Source organism: Thermobia domestica, chromosome 10, assembly GCF_964235325.1.
Source record: "Thermobia domestica chromosome 10, izTheDome1.hap1.1, whole genome shotgun sequence".
NCBI classification, from domain to species: Eukaryota; Metazoa; Arthropoda; class Insecta; order Zygentoma; family Lepismatidae; genus Thermobia; species Thermobia domestica.
Window position 1 is genome coordinate 41,494,588 of NC_137463.1, and position 17,188 is coordinate 41,511,775.

A 17,188-nucleotide genomic window follows, 5' to 3' on the forward strand; every position below is an offset into this window, starting at 1 on the left:
TTATTGATGTATCTATGTTCACAGATGACTTAGCTACATAGACTGCGCCTTCATAAATAAATTCCCTAAACATTTGTCTTTTGTTCTGAATTAACACCTTTTACCTGTAAATTGTAATTTTAAAAATGTCCACGTATTCTTAATCCCATTGCTGCCACTCCAAAACACTTACTAAACCTACAAGGGTTCATTTGGTGCTAAAAGAAATTGATAAATCATGAATGCCAGTACACTTATAAAATAGAACATAACTGAGGAAACCTGAAATTTCAATCTTGATACACGTATCAGTGCGCAGCACGAAACGAGATTTTTTTAAAAGATTTCGGCGTTCTTCCCGCCTTTGATGGGACGAGCCGCAATTATTTACGCATTATTCAGTGCATTGTTTGTGTTGTTCGTTTTTTGAATGTAAAACGCAACTCACACAACCGCTGTAACAACATAATGTGTTTTTTTATTGTCCACCAGTACACGAACAAATTCCAGGTATGTCTTAAACTATAATTCAGCTTGGCATATTATCTCAGCCGTAATGCTGTCAACAGAGAGCTGCCTTGCTTATGGATACACTGCGCATGAAGTGCTCCAGGGTAGTGACGACATTAAGTGACGTCATGTCCTGTTGCTCTGGTTGTGTCAACTTAAGAACTCCCTAAGAGGTTTGATGTGCGTCATCACATTGAGAGACAGGTTGTTGAAAAGAGGAAATTGTGTCATGTAGTGAAGTGCTTCTCTCCAGCAAGTGTATGTGAAGATCGCGGGAACAAGTGAAACTGTTAAAAAGTTATCCCGTTTTTCCAGTGCTATTATTGCTCAAACACAACTGCCTTTTGTGTGTGACTGTAGTGTATAAATTGACAAAAGTGAGTGATAGTGTTGGGATATAATCTGGAGCTAATTTTGAAATGGGAGGGAACCGTGTGAGAGATATTTGAGCACGGGTAACTATGGATGTGCAGAGAGCCGACACGAAAATTGTCTGATATTTAACTGTTGTGAACTAAATAGTTGTGTTGCTCCTCTTGGGAAACTGTGGCAGAGGTAATTCTTGTAAGTAGCCGATACTATAATGTTAACAAAATACTGATAAAAAGATGAATCTTTCATTAGACATCGTATTTTACAGGAGTTAAGACCTTAATGAGCGAGATGTGTACAAGAATAAAGTAATATCGCATTCACTTTGTTAAGTCACACCACAGAAAGGAATAAATAATAATTAATAATGAAATCAGCGAACTGTCGACAAGATGAAAATTGTAGAAATGTATACTTTTTGTGGTACAACTTGCTCCCACTTAACATAAAGCTTATTCTTGTAATGACCCTATATTTTTCTTAAATCCATCCTTGTACAGATTTAGAATATGGGCTGCAAAGTTACCGTTTACTTTGGAAATAATTTCTTTCTGCCCATTTTAACCTTCGTACAGCCCTAATCGGGTAGGTGTGTAGATTAAGTGTTCGCGCAAGATAAGGCCTTACTGCCGTAGAAAGGTACAAGATGTTGCACCAAGTACGTACTGATTAAGAATAATCCGTCATCAAAAATGGTAATTTTACGGTTAAAATTGAGTGTGTGGATATGAAAGACGATTGTTTAAGACATTAAATTGGCAAGGTTCTAGATTACTGGTCCCCCTTCCCACTGAGCAGTAAGAAAGACAGAAATCAACGTGCCCTGCGGGGCTCTAACCCGCCTTCACTCGCTGACACTCGCTCGGCAATACTGTATGAGTTAAATGCATAGACTTTAGTACAGAAAGAAACCTACCGGCAGGGGGGCGCGGTGGCTTAGTGGTAGAGCGTTCACCTCCGGTGATTGGGGTCCCTGGTTCGATCCCAGCTCGCGCCGTGTGGACTTTGTGGTGGACAAACACCGTGCTCGTGGGTTTTCTCGGTGTTCTCCCGTTTCCTTCCAGTTTCTTCATTCCGCCATTTCGCTCATTTTTCATTATCTTTGTCTCCTTTAGCCTCACCGGCATAGCCGTGGGACGTAAAACTTAAAGATTTCATTTCATTTTCAAAGAAACCTACCAGCTACTAATCTACATGAGGGACCAGTAATCTAGAACCTTCCCCATTTAATTCCACTGTCGGAGAAATTTTTCACGAGGAATGTTTAAATAAGGGGGATCAGAAGTAGATTTACAATAGAAATAAGTTGAACTAAGAGAAGCGTAACTAATTTGCGTTTCGTTTAAGAATGGGGCTGATATTTAGTTTCTCCCGCAATCTTGCACATATAAGGTCTCCAGTGTTACTTCAAAGAATATAGCTGAGCGAGTGAAGGGGGTTAAAAGCCCCGCATGGCCCGTTTTTTCACCTTTATCACAATTTAGACAAAAACAAGGTACTCGCTTCTGAAGCCATGGAACTAATTGGGGGATACACAAAATGATATCCGACTATATACTTACCGGAAGCGCACATAAGGGTATATGAACGCAATAGTGCAAGTAGTTACCCCCTAATATAACCGGTAACAGAAACGAGCGAAAGTGTAACTTTTTCGAAAAAAAAAAAAAATGGAAGACCCCTTCAACTAAACATGGACCTTTTTTCACAATGTAAGAAACCAGTATTTCATGCTTGTAAGTGTGGAACTATTACACAGACTCAAAAACGTCTGTAACACACTGTTTTTCTCAAGCGCAGTATTTCTGCACGATATTGTAAGTGTGCATTTAATGTTTACAAGTGCACTAACCTATAAAATATCCGGTGTAAAGTGTTTATTTATTTTATTTTATTTTTAATTAATTTATTTTTTGCACTGTCCTCATTTGGGTTCTTACCTTCTGTCGCTAACGCACCTGCAGATGCACCCTTACCTCTCGTGCTGCACTCCTGTTCTGACTTGGTTAAATAGTCTTCTCGCGTTTAGTGGCCATCCAGCACAACTTGGTTTGTGTTTTTTAGACAGTCGTTTTGAATTAGTTCTGCTAAGCCTCGCCGAGCGAAACCTATGTACTGAATAAATGAAACAAATCAAACCTAACTTAATTATTCGTAAATGATTATCATCATCTTCAAAAGCTGAGGAGGGGGGGGGGGGGGGAGGACTTAACGGAATGTATGCCGTCCTTTTTATACCATATATGCGGACACGTATTTATACTCGTAAGGGGAAGTCCTCATAGAGTAAATCTGTACCAATGAATGGAATTCCCGCCTTAAGAAACAATTTCTACGTCGGCATTTTTAATTGTGCCTCCCCATGCTCTCACCGGCTTCCATATTTACAAGAGCGTTTTAGATCAAAACTCTTGCTGCGTGACAGTAAAAGTCGCAAATGGAATGTGCAAAGAGAATGGAGAGAATGTTTTTAGTGCATTCGATTTGTGTAGAAACAGTACATTTTTAATTATTAATTATGCAATGGTATCCACATCCTTTAGCTGTGCAAAAGTATGTAATAACAATAATAAGGGAACTATAGATTAAATATCGATCCATACAGAAATTTTGTCAAGTTAAGTTTGTAAGAGATCAGTACCAAATGATCCATGTTATCCATTAATTACCGTATAATACTAATATTCATCGGAGATATTTTAATATGGCATTGACAGTCAAGTGGCTTGCAAGTCCTTCGGCAAGGACAGAACTGAAGAGGTTTTAAGACATGAGACACCGTACTGTAAAGACATGTGGAGAGTAAACATGAGCAGTGTAGATTTTATTCATAAAACATAATGTTCTGTTATTTTAAAATAATTTCATATTCTGATACCGGCAGCATTTGAAAAAAAAAAAAACGTTTTTTAAAAGAAAAAGCCCAATCCACCTAGGCCCATATGGGTTTTTTCGAAATATTTCAATGTCTTTGGGGTAAATGTGTTAAAATGTGATTTGTATTTCAAGATTGTCGTTGTCAAAACTTGCAATAATTTTCTATTCACTGCTGTTAAAAAAAAAAAAAATTGCCGGCATTTTGAAATTTTACGTTTGATCGCCGCTAAAATATATGCAGCTAATTTAGAATATCTCGTGCTTCTACTCAACGTAAAAGACAAAAAAATTGCGCTTTGTGGCGTTGGGAAAAATGGCTGCCATTTTGAAATTTTACGTTGGTATGCATCCAAATTCTATTCAGGAAATTTAGTGTCTCGTGCTTGTAGCCTGAAAATCTAAACTTAAAAGACGGAAAGTGGTACCCTACAAACGAATAAATGTAGATAGAATTATCCCAGGAGCCTCAGTAACGTTCGCCAGATATATTAATTTAAAACAAAGATTATTCATGTTTTTTTAAATTAAATGTTTCGAAATGTCTTATAGCCTACGACATAAATATTTTCCAGCGTGAAATAAATGGTTTTATTGTTGAAGTTCAATTCCGATATTTTGTGCGTTCAATTGCGGGAATTTCTGAGCATTTCTTTCGTGACTTTTTTTTTCTTTCTTCGAAAATGTAGCTGTCTTTACTGTACATTGAAACTTACCCTAATAAAGAAGTTTGAATTCAGCACTGGGAATAGTAAGCGTTGTGTAGTTTTCGAAACTCTAAGCATTGAACTTCTTAAATTTGACAAGAATTTTTACGCTGTTGCTGGTGTTGATTCTACAGAATGCTTATTTGAAGAGTAGCAGCAAACAACTAAACTAAACTGTTGTTGGAAAACCAAATTTTACTGAAGAATACTTCTGTTACCATCAAAGGTAATCAAAAGTAATGCTAATAGTTTTACGACTGCACTACATATTTACTGGTAGTACCTGCACCTATGACCTTAAACCCGTCAAACATATGAGAGAGGACGTCTCTCGGCGTCGGCGAGCACACTATTCACGGAAAGTACAAGGTGGCCCAAAAGTAGGTATACAGTACCGTACTACTCAACTCGTTGCATTTTATCATCAGGTAGACTTAGTTTCTTTATTATTTGTTCTATACATTAATTTGTTTTATAATTTTATCTCAAGTTAAGGATAATGTTTTCTTTGTTCATTCTATGCATTCAGAACTTTATAAATGTCTTGTGGTAAATGTTGTTGTGTCCCTTAACGTAAAAGCATCTAACTCGCCCAAGAAAAGTGCAAAATTTGATAAAAATATTTTCCAGCATTTTTTTTCTTTTTTGTGAAACATTTACCGGGAGGCAGTGTGTTTAAATTTCAGCTGTACATGGTGCAATCAGTTCATATATATATCTACAAACAATGGTTGTGTTCTCTTACGGGACACGAACAGGAGCCAGTTATCCTAGGACGTGTGCCAAATTTTAGGGATCGCATATTACGTAAAGCTTAGTTTATTGCATTACAACTCATAAACCAGCTAGTTCTGTAGCCTAAAACCATCACGTTGGACTACTGGTTTTGTTGATGTACCTTAACTGAAGAAAAAAGACAGTTGATAATGTGGGTGCGATTTAAAAGAAGTTACGGGGGAAAAGTTTTACTTCGTATAAGAAGACGACATACTTGCTAAGCAAAGCAATTAAAGTATACATAACGTAAATGATTAGTCATTGCTATGTAACCCTTACTTCGAATCCATACAAAAAAGACATTTGTTGAGATCTAAACGTTATTGATGACATAAAATATCAATTTGCTTAGATTGGTTAGGGGATGTTGGGTTGTTTTGGGATCCTTTCGGTGAAATTTACCCCGAATAGAATACTATAGAGCAGCGTTTCCAAACCTTTTCCAATTTGCGGCACACTGTTGGTGTAACTTGAATTCTCGCGGCACACTTATACATATTATTATTATTATTATTATTATTTGTAAATATAAAATACCGTGGTTTTTTTTTTTTTTTTTTTTTTTTTGGTGATTACTGGTCTCCTTCTCACAGAGAAGAAACCTCGAACACTGTTTTTCCCCGCGGTAAATCATTATGTTTATTTTTCATTCTAATTTAAAAATAGAAAACAATTGCAATGAAATATAGGACTCAGGTTTTTAAAAATTCATTTTCTTTTTCGAAAACTGTATCCAACCTTTCACCAAGAAGGAAGATCACTAAATAACGAACGAACAAACAAATCTCTAGTACTTTTAGGACACAAATGTAGCTACTTTGTATGCATGTTTGCTTTGCCGAAAGGACTGATTGATATTTTAAAATTTCAAGTTACGAAATAGTCTGCAACAATAAAGAAGCAATAATGGTCCTGACAAAGATAACAAATACTTTTTTACAACATAAAAAATTACAGAAAAATAACACATTATGAAACTTACAATTTATTAACATGGTTAATATACGTTACAACTTTTAAAATAATATATGAAAGTTAGAATTGTTCAATAATATTAGTAATGTAACAACTTTTCAGTAATATCTATTGAAAGTTACAATTGTTTAATAATAATATATGAAAGTTACAAATTTACAAAAATAAATAAAACAAGTTGGTTCACGAAGCAAAATTAATGTGCAAATATCCGTCAATTGTGGACGAATAGTTGACAAACACACCCTCATATCGTGTCCCGGAGTTAACAGTTGTGACCTTCACTTAAGCAGGATGTTGAAAAGAGAATGAGAACTTTGTAGTCAGCCTTTGTAGTATTCTCCCCGGAGAGAAATCCAGATGATGCCGTCTTGGTGTGAGTGCTGGAGGTTCAAACCTCAGTCATTCCTCAACCAATTCACTTTCTTCCTAGACATTTAATTCTGCTGACTGTAGGACAGAATGCGTAAAGGGGTTCCTCACAGTAATGTATGTACAATAATATATTACAATTATTTTTTTCCATAGTAATGTGAAATTCAAATTCGCATTTATTCTAATGTCTGCCAATATGGTTGACAGAGAATTAATAATTTTATTCCGATTTCCTCGCGACACACCAGCAGCACAATCGCGGCACACCGGTTGGGAAACGCTGCTATAGAGGAGCCATGATAAGATGGTTACTGAAGTTTCTTATCACGTGCGGAGGGAAAATGTAGCCCCTATTTTGGTGCTAGTGTTACCAACCTCGTTCACTCTGTTTTACACTATTAACAAGATGCCATTAGAGTTGCACCGAAAAATCTTTATCATGTAAGTTGTAGCAGCACCGCTGCGAGATGCCAGAGACCTTCATTTGCTGGCTCTTCTATAGGACAATAATAAAAGTAATTTATAATTGACACTGTTCACCACTAATTTGTCTCGATAGAGTAAATTTATGATAATCAATTGTGAAAGGTTTGAATATCAACAGCTGTCCACTAGTCGTACAATATTGATATGCTTTATGTTTCTTTGGTTCAGAAATTAGGAGGTATTGCATGCATTTTGAACTAGTTTGTATCGAGACAGAAAAATTTAGAGAGGCAATTCATAAAGCTCGTCCTTTTCTGAAATCGCTAAACCTAGAATTAAACTATGTACACCCATGTCCAAAATTATTGTCCCATATCTGTAAATATGTTGTTGTAGGAATATAATTTGATAACGTACTCGTCCAGTATTTCTTACAATGTTAGTATGTGTATAATCGACAAAGACATGAATGTGGCAAATTTCATGTCAAAAGATCAGTAAATAAGAACAATAATACGAAAATGAAACTTTCTTGTCCATTTAGCACCATTTTGTTTTACTCATTCTAATTTACGTTTTTATGATTCTTTCCCTATGAAATTTACCACAAATATACATTTCCCGATTATACACATAGTATCAGTATTAAAAGTACGCTGCAAAATCATTATCAAATTATATTCTTACAAGAAGACAGTTACAGATATGCGACAATCATTTTGGACATGAGTGTACATTCAAAGGGAAAATGTAATCTAATATGAAAAATACTGAAATGTATTGTAGTTCAGTTTCGCAATCGAAGTACTATATTGTTATCAGCATTTAATGAAAGTTTTAGCCTTGCAAATCTCATGACGCTTTGTGTGTAGCGCCTGTCGTGTCACTGTCTTTTTTTATTGATTGCGTTTATATAATGATAGAATCATGAACTGATATTATCAACAGCGACAATAATCCAGACTCATAACCTCAGTTCTTTGTTGACTTGTTAGGAATAGCACACACGCATAGACGTTTTCTGTGTTCAGTATTATGCGGAGACATGACTTATTTACACGTGTATAGTGTGGGTTGTGAACTAGTCTGGCGTTATATGAGATTATTCAATCTTTGTCAAACCGTAATCTTTTCAATAACTTCTTGTTCTGCCCGCTGTGTAAAGCTTAGAATGAATATCACAATATTGCGAGCGGTGATAATATTTAATAAGAAACAAGAAAGAAGGTTAATGCTCACCACAAAAACAGCAGAGTTTTCTTCTACGTGTAAGAAGCGCTTTCGGAAGAATCTTCCTCCATCAAAAACTTGAAGGAGATTACATTCATAAAGAGAAACCCATACTTAATTTAGATAGGTGAGAAATAAATATGATTTGGAGTGATCTTTTTACTACATACTTTCGCCATTTGGAAAGCAAGGAAAGAAATACAGCGACAGTGAGTACTCATTCACATGTGTTTAATTTTTCGACAAAAGATTTGTGTTTTACATTTCGTAATCCTATTAACCGTTTTTTGCCTCTCCACGTTCTCCATTAAAGTCAATACAGAAAATGTAGTGAGGTAAGGGTGTTTTTCCTATATTCAGTGCGTGTGCTTTAAAAACTTGGACATACTTTGAAAATAAAGTGCGTGGATTTCAACCGCGTATTATAAATATGCATTTTTTGTCTGAATACCACTCATTCTCGCTTTGGAACTTCTTGTATAAATTAAAAGACAAATTTTGACCAAAGCATATATTAACTAATAAATAATAGCGTTACAGTTTCGGCAAATTAACTTTGCCTTCATCAGACACATTATCTCTGATGATAATGTGTCTAATGAAGGCAAAGTTAATTTGACGAAACTGTAACGCTATTATTTATTAGTTAATATATGTTTTGGTCAGCATTTTTTGTGTGTGTTCGCTTCAATATAATAACAAAACTGTTTCACATATGTCAGCGCAAGACAAAAATGCATTGAAACTTGATCATTCATAAGATACAGTACATTGCATTAAAGCACTTGTAACAAATATATCAGATGCTCTTCACTGTATTTTTCTCATGCATATTTCTCTATGCTTTAGAAGTGTGAAATGAAATGAAATCTTTCAGTCAAACGCTTATGCCCTTTAGGCCAAGAGAGACGAATGATAAAGCAAGTGAATGATGATAGAAGAATTAGTGGAATGATGTGGGAGGAAACTGGAGTACCACGAGTAAACCCACGCGGTACAATGTTGTCGACCACAAACTTAATTGGACGGAATGTCTTGGAAGTACTTCGTGGGGTTGAGCAATAGATTTTACATATTTCACTATAAATTTCCGTGCATGCAACATGGAGGTTATCAAGGACAGAGTCTACTACTATCATGGGCTCGGAACCGTGATTAGTTGTGAATCGGTTGCACAGACCAGTATGCTGCACAGTATAGGCCATACAGGCAGTGCAAATTATTATTGTACTGTTCTCAGGGTTTGCCCAAGTGGGCCCAGCCCGAAAAAACCCGGTGGGTTTTTTCGGGTTGGACCCACCTGAAAAAACCCATCTTAAAACCCACCTGGGTTTTTGAGCTTTTTGTTAATATATTATTGCTACAACTAAGTTGATCACATTGAAAGTGATTTTTATCAAATTTTGGACTTTCCTCGGGCGAATTAAATGCTTTCACGTTAAGATATACAACAACATTCTACATAAGACCTTTATAAAGTTCTGAATGCACTGAATAAATGAAAAAAAAAACTTTGCTTAGCTTGAGATAATTATATAACAAATTAATGTATTGATTATGCTTATAGCCCATTTGAAAACAATGCAATTTTATATTTTAGAAAATACTTTCCGTAAATAGTTTGCTCACCGACTCGGCTATGCCGAGGGACGTTATCCCTCATAGGGGAGACCGGGGAACATTGTCACAATTTTCACGTTTTATTTTCTTGTGATGCTCGTGTAAGGCCGAAAATTATAATTTTTAGTATACACATACTTTGTTATCTTGTGCAAAGCATATATTTCTCTGTCCAATGTAACTCGCTCTGAACTGGACTTATGTACTATGCTTTATGATCAATACAGTTGTGACAATGTACCCCATATGCGCGGTAAGTTGTCACAATATATGGGGCAAATTGTCACATGTTATTCTTGTGTCACTTTCCAGAAATTGGTAGATATTATTAATGCAACTATTACTAATGCAAAAAGACTGTAAATGTTACCAGCATTAAATATTTAGCGTCTGAAAGAGAATCAAAACATAATTATATGAAAGGAGAAACTATATTAGTTAAACATGAAAGAAAGTAGGAGGACCTGTAGCTTATATTTTCTCAACCTAAAAGATTTATTGTTACATCAAGCTTTGTAGGAAAACCAAAACTGCCATAAAAACAGAACTAACTTATAGCTAAGGAATCAAAACTACAAACTAAAAGGTCATAACAAAATGACGAAATTATCAAATCATAGCCTACACCTCCAATAGGCCAATGCAAAATTAGCCAATTGCATTTAAGTTGTTTCTGATTGTAGTTTATGAACTGCAAAGAATTCCTCTGATAGGACTACTGTATAGCTAGGAGAGGAGTAAATATTATTACGAGTTTAATTGCGTTTTATTAGTACGCACCGCAAACTAGTTTGAAAATATTTATCCTTTTGCTTCTACAAAGTACCATACCTGGAGATCATCGTCAGAGTCACAGTTAATACACACGTAAAACAAGTTCTGCTTCCCTCAGTTTTCGTAGGCCGATTCCGTACATCAAGTGCACTGAACCCACTTCTTGCTACATGCACTCACACTGTATGGATCGCCATAAACTAAACAAATATATCGTCGTCCTCTGAAGAAGAATCGTAATCTTCTTTGGACCTTCGTTGACATTGTTTGTAGGTGCAAAACTATTTGCTTGGGGAATTCTTTTAGCAAGATCACCATGTCTTTTCAGAAATACCGGATACCAGTTTGGGCCAGCAATGGCCTTTTCATTCCACGACTCTGGGCATTTCAATCCTAGCGCTTTTGCATAGTTGTAAGCCAAATCGCGAACCTCTTTTGTAGCGAGTCCAAATTATATGTGCGAAGCTTGTTTTGGTATGATACTAGTAATTCTTCCTAATATTACGAAGAGTAACCTAATATAAATGAGCATTGGCTGAACTGTAGTTCGTCATCTGTAACACGTGCACAAAATCTTGCCAATGTTCTGTAGTGGACATGAAATTCTTTAGCAGCTTTAGGCCTACGTATTGATATGAGGTTATTTCTTTTCATAGCTCTTGCTGCAACCAGTAGATCTTCCATTGGTGGTGCTTTCCTCTCTGTCTTTCTTTTGTATATTCTCACTGTTTGCGAAACAGAGATAACCCTATCGTTTGTATTATACAGAACACACAGTGCGGCACATTGCCACTGTGACAACATGCCCCACGCGTCGCCATTACTATTTTTACAAAATATCTATACCAAACGACAAGATTAGGTGCATTCAAAGTAGCACATTATGAAGCTCCATTTGTAACCTACATAACACACACAGAAATATTTGTTTCTACCGCTTTCACGAACACACAAAACAGCAATTTCAGAACTCGGAAAATTTACATTCCGGCACTGAAAACAAAGTTCAACTGACGCAGCACAGTTGTTGCCGCGTATCTCCAATCGAGTACAGTTAGTAGTGACATCTAGTAAGTAAACAAGAAAGCAGCACCGGCGCGCTAATGTTTTCGCTTTTTTCAGAATTGCTACTGTGACAACATGCCCCTTGTGACAATGTGCCCCGGTCTCCCTTACGTTTGACGAGTTTAAAGCCATATGTGCCGGTATTGCCAGTAAATATGTAGTGCATTAGTAAAACTATTAGTATTATTTCTTTGATGGTAGCACAAGTATTCTTCAGTAAAATTTAGTTTTCCAACAATAACAGTTTAGTTCAGTTATTTGTTGGTACCCTTCAAATAAGCGTTCTTTAGAATCAACACCAACAATAGCGTAAAAATTCTTGTCAAATTTAAGAAGCTTAATGCTCAGAGTTCCGAAAGATACGTAACACTTACTACTTCAAGTGCTGAATTCAAACTTCCGTACTAGTGGAAGTTTCGATATACAGTAAAGAAAGCTGCATTTTCGAGGGAAAAAAAAGTCGGGAAAGAAATGTTCGGGAAATTCCCGCAAATGAACGCACAAATCATCGGAACTGAATACTTCAACAATAAAACTATTTCATTTTACGCTGGAAGACAAAATATGAATTATATCTTTGTTAATTGTTTTAAATTAATTTTCTGGAAAGAAACGTCTTGCAACAAATGCTCGGGAATTTCACCTAATTGAACGCACAAAATATCGAAAGTGATCTTCAAATAAAACCATTTATTTTACGCTGTTAAATTAATATATTTGGTGTTCATATTTGGCAAACGTCAGTGAGGCTTCTGGGATGATTCGATTGTCTGCCTGTACCACACATACTACAAGGTACCACCTTCGATGTTTTAAGTTTAAATTTTCAGGGTACAAGCACGAGACACACTAAATTTCCTGTACAGATTTTGGCGGCATACCAACGTACAATTTCAAAATGGTGGCTTTAAAAAAAATATAGCGGGTATCCACGCTACAAAGTGCAATTTTCGGTTTTTTAAGTTGAAATTTTTAGAATATAAGCACGAGACACTCTAAATTAGCTGTATATATTTTGGCGGCGATCTAACGTAAAATTTCAAAATGGCGGCCATTTTTTCAAAACAGCAGTGAATAGAAAATGGTTGCAAATTGTGACAATGATAATCTTGAAATATAAATCACATTTTAACACTTTTACCCCAAGGACATTGAAATATTTCGAAAAAACCCAATTAAACCCGAAAAAACCCGATTAAACCCGAAAATACCCGAAAAAACCCACATGGGCCCAGGTGGGTTGGGCTTTTTCAAAAAAACCCGGGTTTTTTCAAACCCTGACTGTTCTGGCTCATGTTTTCATTTAAAAATTGTGTCTGCGGAGGTAGTGAGGAAGTTGGCCTATTATTTGTTAATTTTAATAACCATGTTACAGTACAGTGTAAACAGAGGACCATAACAATACGTCAGGATGGAAGTTTGCGTTCTTTCTTCATTGATGACTGAAGAAGTGAGCGGGGTCAGATGTCGAAAGAAAATTTCACTTTATTAAACATTACGACATATTACGGGTTAGTTGTTTCGTTACGTTAAAATTACTTTTACTACATGTAGAGAAGATATTTTATTGAAAATCAAATACTTTAACAAGTCTCCCGCCAGGAGTTATTTTAATTTGAGAGTGTAAATTTGCTAGTTCTATGATCACCTCTAATATCGAGCTATGTCCAAACTAAGTTTCAAACTTTTAGTATCGACGGCGATTGATTTTTCAAGTCGTAAACGGATAAACGAATAAGTGTACACTACCATTTTTCTTTCTTAAAAACATTGTTTAAAACCTTCACATCATCTTGAGAGTCTTAGTGTTGACACTGTATTGCTTAGTACATATGAAAGTTTACTACTTGATAAACTTTGGATTGATGTTCTTGTACTGAGTCGGTTAAATATTTTTCTGTCGATGCTAGCGGTAAATTCATTGTGAGATAAAAGTAAATAAACATATACAACATTTACAACACGGATCTTGAATAGCATTTAGAGTCTCCCCCAACTCGTTTCATGGCTCCAGAACCGAGTACCTTGTTTTTGTCTAAATCTGGCTGTTCAAGAAAGTGTTTTCGAAGCGTTATCCCCCACAGCGAACGCGACCTAGGTGGCTACTCGGTAATTTTACTTTCGCCAAAGTTATAAATCATACTGTGATCCAGTCAGGGTTTCCAGGTCTAGGTCTATAATAGCAGAGTTCCAATACTCTGAACAAAGCAACATCCAAGCAGCTGTTTCGTGCTAAAATTCCCTTGCCCACTGGTGTCTCTGGCATGTAAAATTTGGGGGGGGGGGGACGTCAAAGTGATTTAAACAGTAGTACCTAGCTCAACCTAGATTTATTATCTTCGATTGCATTTGTTACTTTCTGCTTACCTTAACGGACCCCTTGAGACATATTAAGAACTCTGTTACAATCGTTTCACAACCTGAATATTATATTCCAAATAAATATAATTATTTATGTGCTATTCTTTCGTTAGTAAATAAATTAAATTAGAATAAAATATTGGAGGGGACGCGTCCCCAGCGCCAGAGACGCCCGTACCCTTGCCTGACAATACATCGTTACTTTTTTTTTTTTTTTTTTTCTTTCTTTCCTTTAGACATCTTTTAAACAGCAGGCGGTCTGTTGTTCCGAAACGCACCAAATACGCTCGAGTCGACTTTTTCTGCACGTTTTAATTGCTTTCACGTTTGCAGCACATTGTGATTAGCCATCCACATTTAAATACATGCTCAGCGTATTCCAAGTACACGCATGAGCAATAGAAACGCTTTGCGAATGCTTCAAATAGCCGCCTACTAAATCGTGATAAAGTATAAAACGTGCTCGGCGGGGCTTCTAACACCCTTCCCTCGCTCACCTATATTTTGTGAAGTAAGTAACACGGGAAATCTTACATGTGCAAGATTGGGGGAGATACTAAACAGCAGCCCAGATCTTTTTGGCCATATTTTTTTTGTTTGTATTGTTGACTACTACTTTCTGTCTGTGTGTACAACAATGCTTTCTAGCTCCTCTTGATTAAATGCACTGTCAATATGTATATCACAGAAAGTATAGCTACATCTTCATGTCCCTTTTCTATGATGACAATATTTGCCAAGCTACCATAGTACTTTTATTCCTCACGAGTGTTACTTTTAGTAGTTAGTAATGGGTTGAGTTGAGTTGATTTTAGTTTAGCGTCCCTTTCAGCAGCGAGGCTATATGAGACGTGGACCTACTGATTAACGTGGAATCCGAACCACATGAGCTCCCGCCGGGAATCGAACCCGGGTCTCCCACGCCAAAGGCGCGTACGCTAACCGCTTAGCCACGGAGGAGCTCTAGTTAGTAATGGAGTAGCACATACATTCATATTGAAAAGCATCTTTGTACAGTGACTGGGCTCTTGTAGTGTAGATATGATGATAAATGGAAGGTACTTGCCTAATGATCATGAGTTTAAGGAATAAGTACTAAAATAAAATGAAGAATCTGCATTTTTTATTATTATTATTATTATCAACAGTTCCTCCCTAGGCCAGAAATCAAGAGAAAGTGTAAAGAGAATAGGGAGTTTCTTCCACCATATTGCATTTTGCTTCGTTCCACCATACTGTATTTTATTTCTTTTCTGCATTCTTGATATTGATGAAACAGTGATCTCCAAGAATTTCAGTATATTTCTTTCAGTACTTTTGTGTATACAAAACACAGTGCAGGAACTTTGTTCTACTTTTATAAGTAAATTTAATAAGATTTTAATAAATTTCAGCTGCTGAATTCACGAGTCGTAAAACTACAACTACAAATGAAACTGGTAAAAATTAAACTCATAATTTACACATAAATATAGTCCTTCTACCTCGAAGCACATTTTCTATCTAAAGTCGCTAATTAACGTAAGTGTCACTTCATCAATATATGTCGCATTTAAAATATGGTCGTAAACTGAAATTACATATTGTTATCTGCATGTGTGCTGGTAATGATGGCTTCGGTGTGTGGGCAGGTTTCTTGTTGTCATGATTACCAATACTTGCAGTACATGCGGGCTTTTATCCATGCATTTTCAGTACAGTGGTTTTCCTCTATTTCTTAATTGGTTGCTATCGAATCAAGTACTGCTTTGAATTTGAAGATATATTTCGGTATATTTCCATTGTTTATATTATTTTTATTTAATTAATTAATTAAGAATCAATTAAAACCTAAGACCACACACACACATACACTGGAAACTCCTTAAAGATGTATTAATATTACAGCAAATCAAAATACCATTACACTTACTTTGATACAGTTTCTCAACAAAACCTCGTAACTTACCCACTCATCGATACTCTTTTACCAATATCTTCCGTATATATATATATATATATAGGCGCGGATCATGGGGAGGGCTATAGGTGTTATAGCCCCCCTTGACTCTCAGGCATACACGGGATGAAATGGGATGCAATCCTATTTTCTTCACACAGGATAGTGACAAACTGGTTTAGCCTCTCCCTTGATCATATCCTACATCCGCGGATATATATATATATATATATATATATATATATATATATATATATATATATATATATACAAAGGACATGATTTGACGCTTATTTATATAATTTCTGTAAAATATAACAGCCTACTGTGTCGAATTAATGTCAGTTGGTTTCAAGTTTTCTACAGAGATTTAATACTAGTGCAGATCGAGAAGCTATTATAAGGTTTATGGTTTGCAATTGAGAACACTAAGAAAATGCATATCGGTATGTAGTTGTTGCTTAACAGAAATTTCAAATGAGTGGTAAGTTAAAAAGCATGTAGTCTTATGAGTTCGTAATCACAGCAGTAATTTAGAAGTATTTTTCAGTGACGAACAGAATTCTACAAAAATCAATTGTACATTGCACATTTGTTTATAAAAGAAATTCTAGTGCTAAGTGTTAGCAGTAGTAGATCGTTCTATGAAGAAGAGTTGTTCAAATATAAGAGATTTACATTAACAGGAATTTGAACCTCATCGTTTTTTTAACTGGTCGCGCGAAAAAGTGCAAAATGACATTTTCATAAGGGAAAGAAATTTTCATGTAAATTTCCCAGCGCTACTGATGAAGGCAGCAGAGTTTGCTGAAACATTTTATTAAAGTGCTTTAGACTTCTTCTTCTTCTTCTTCTTCTTCTTCTTATTATTATTATTATTTGCATAGTTGGAAAGAAAAGACGCTTTTAAATAAGCTCTTTGAGTCTTAAGATTATTACTAAAGTATATGTATGAAATAGATACATATGTATATCCAGGCTACTTTGCAGTAAGTTTTAGTTTCAATACGGCATCGAAAAAGGATCGACTGAAGTAATAGTTGTGTATGTGAAAGCCTCGTGGCCTTCCTCAGTATTATACAAAATAATTATACAAACGGTTTAACTGTCATACGCGAGCTCCCGGTTGAACCGCTGATTAATTTAGTGGAGATAAAGAGATCCTTAACAGATAGGCCACGACACCAATGGGAAGCAGAGATCG

At 35.9% G+C, this 17,188-nt stretch overlaps 1 protein-coding gene across 2 annotated transcripts in view; it reads left to right on the forward strand.

The window, feature by feature from the left end:
- The first annotated feature begins 630 nt into the window (after window positions 1–630).
- The window catches only part of LOC145662464 (uncharacterized), a 63,756-nt gene continuing 47,198 nt past the window's right edge, over window positions 631–17,188 (forward strand). Inside the window, exon 1 of one of the 2 annotated variants that reach the window (XM_081728068.1) lies at window positions 631–1,053. The gene's annotated coding sequence lies outside the window, so the exon portion shown is untranslated. The remainder of the gene's footprint in view (window positions 1,054–17,188) is intronic. The other variant, XM_081728069.1, reaches the window with a different exon arrangement.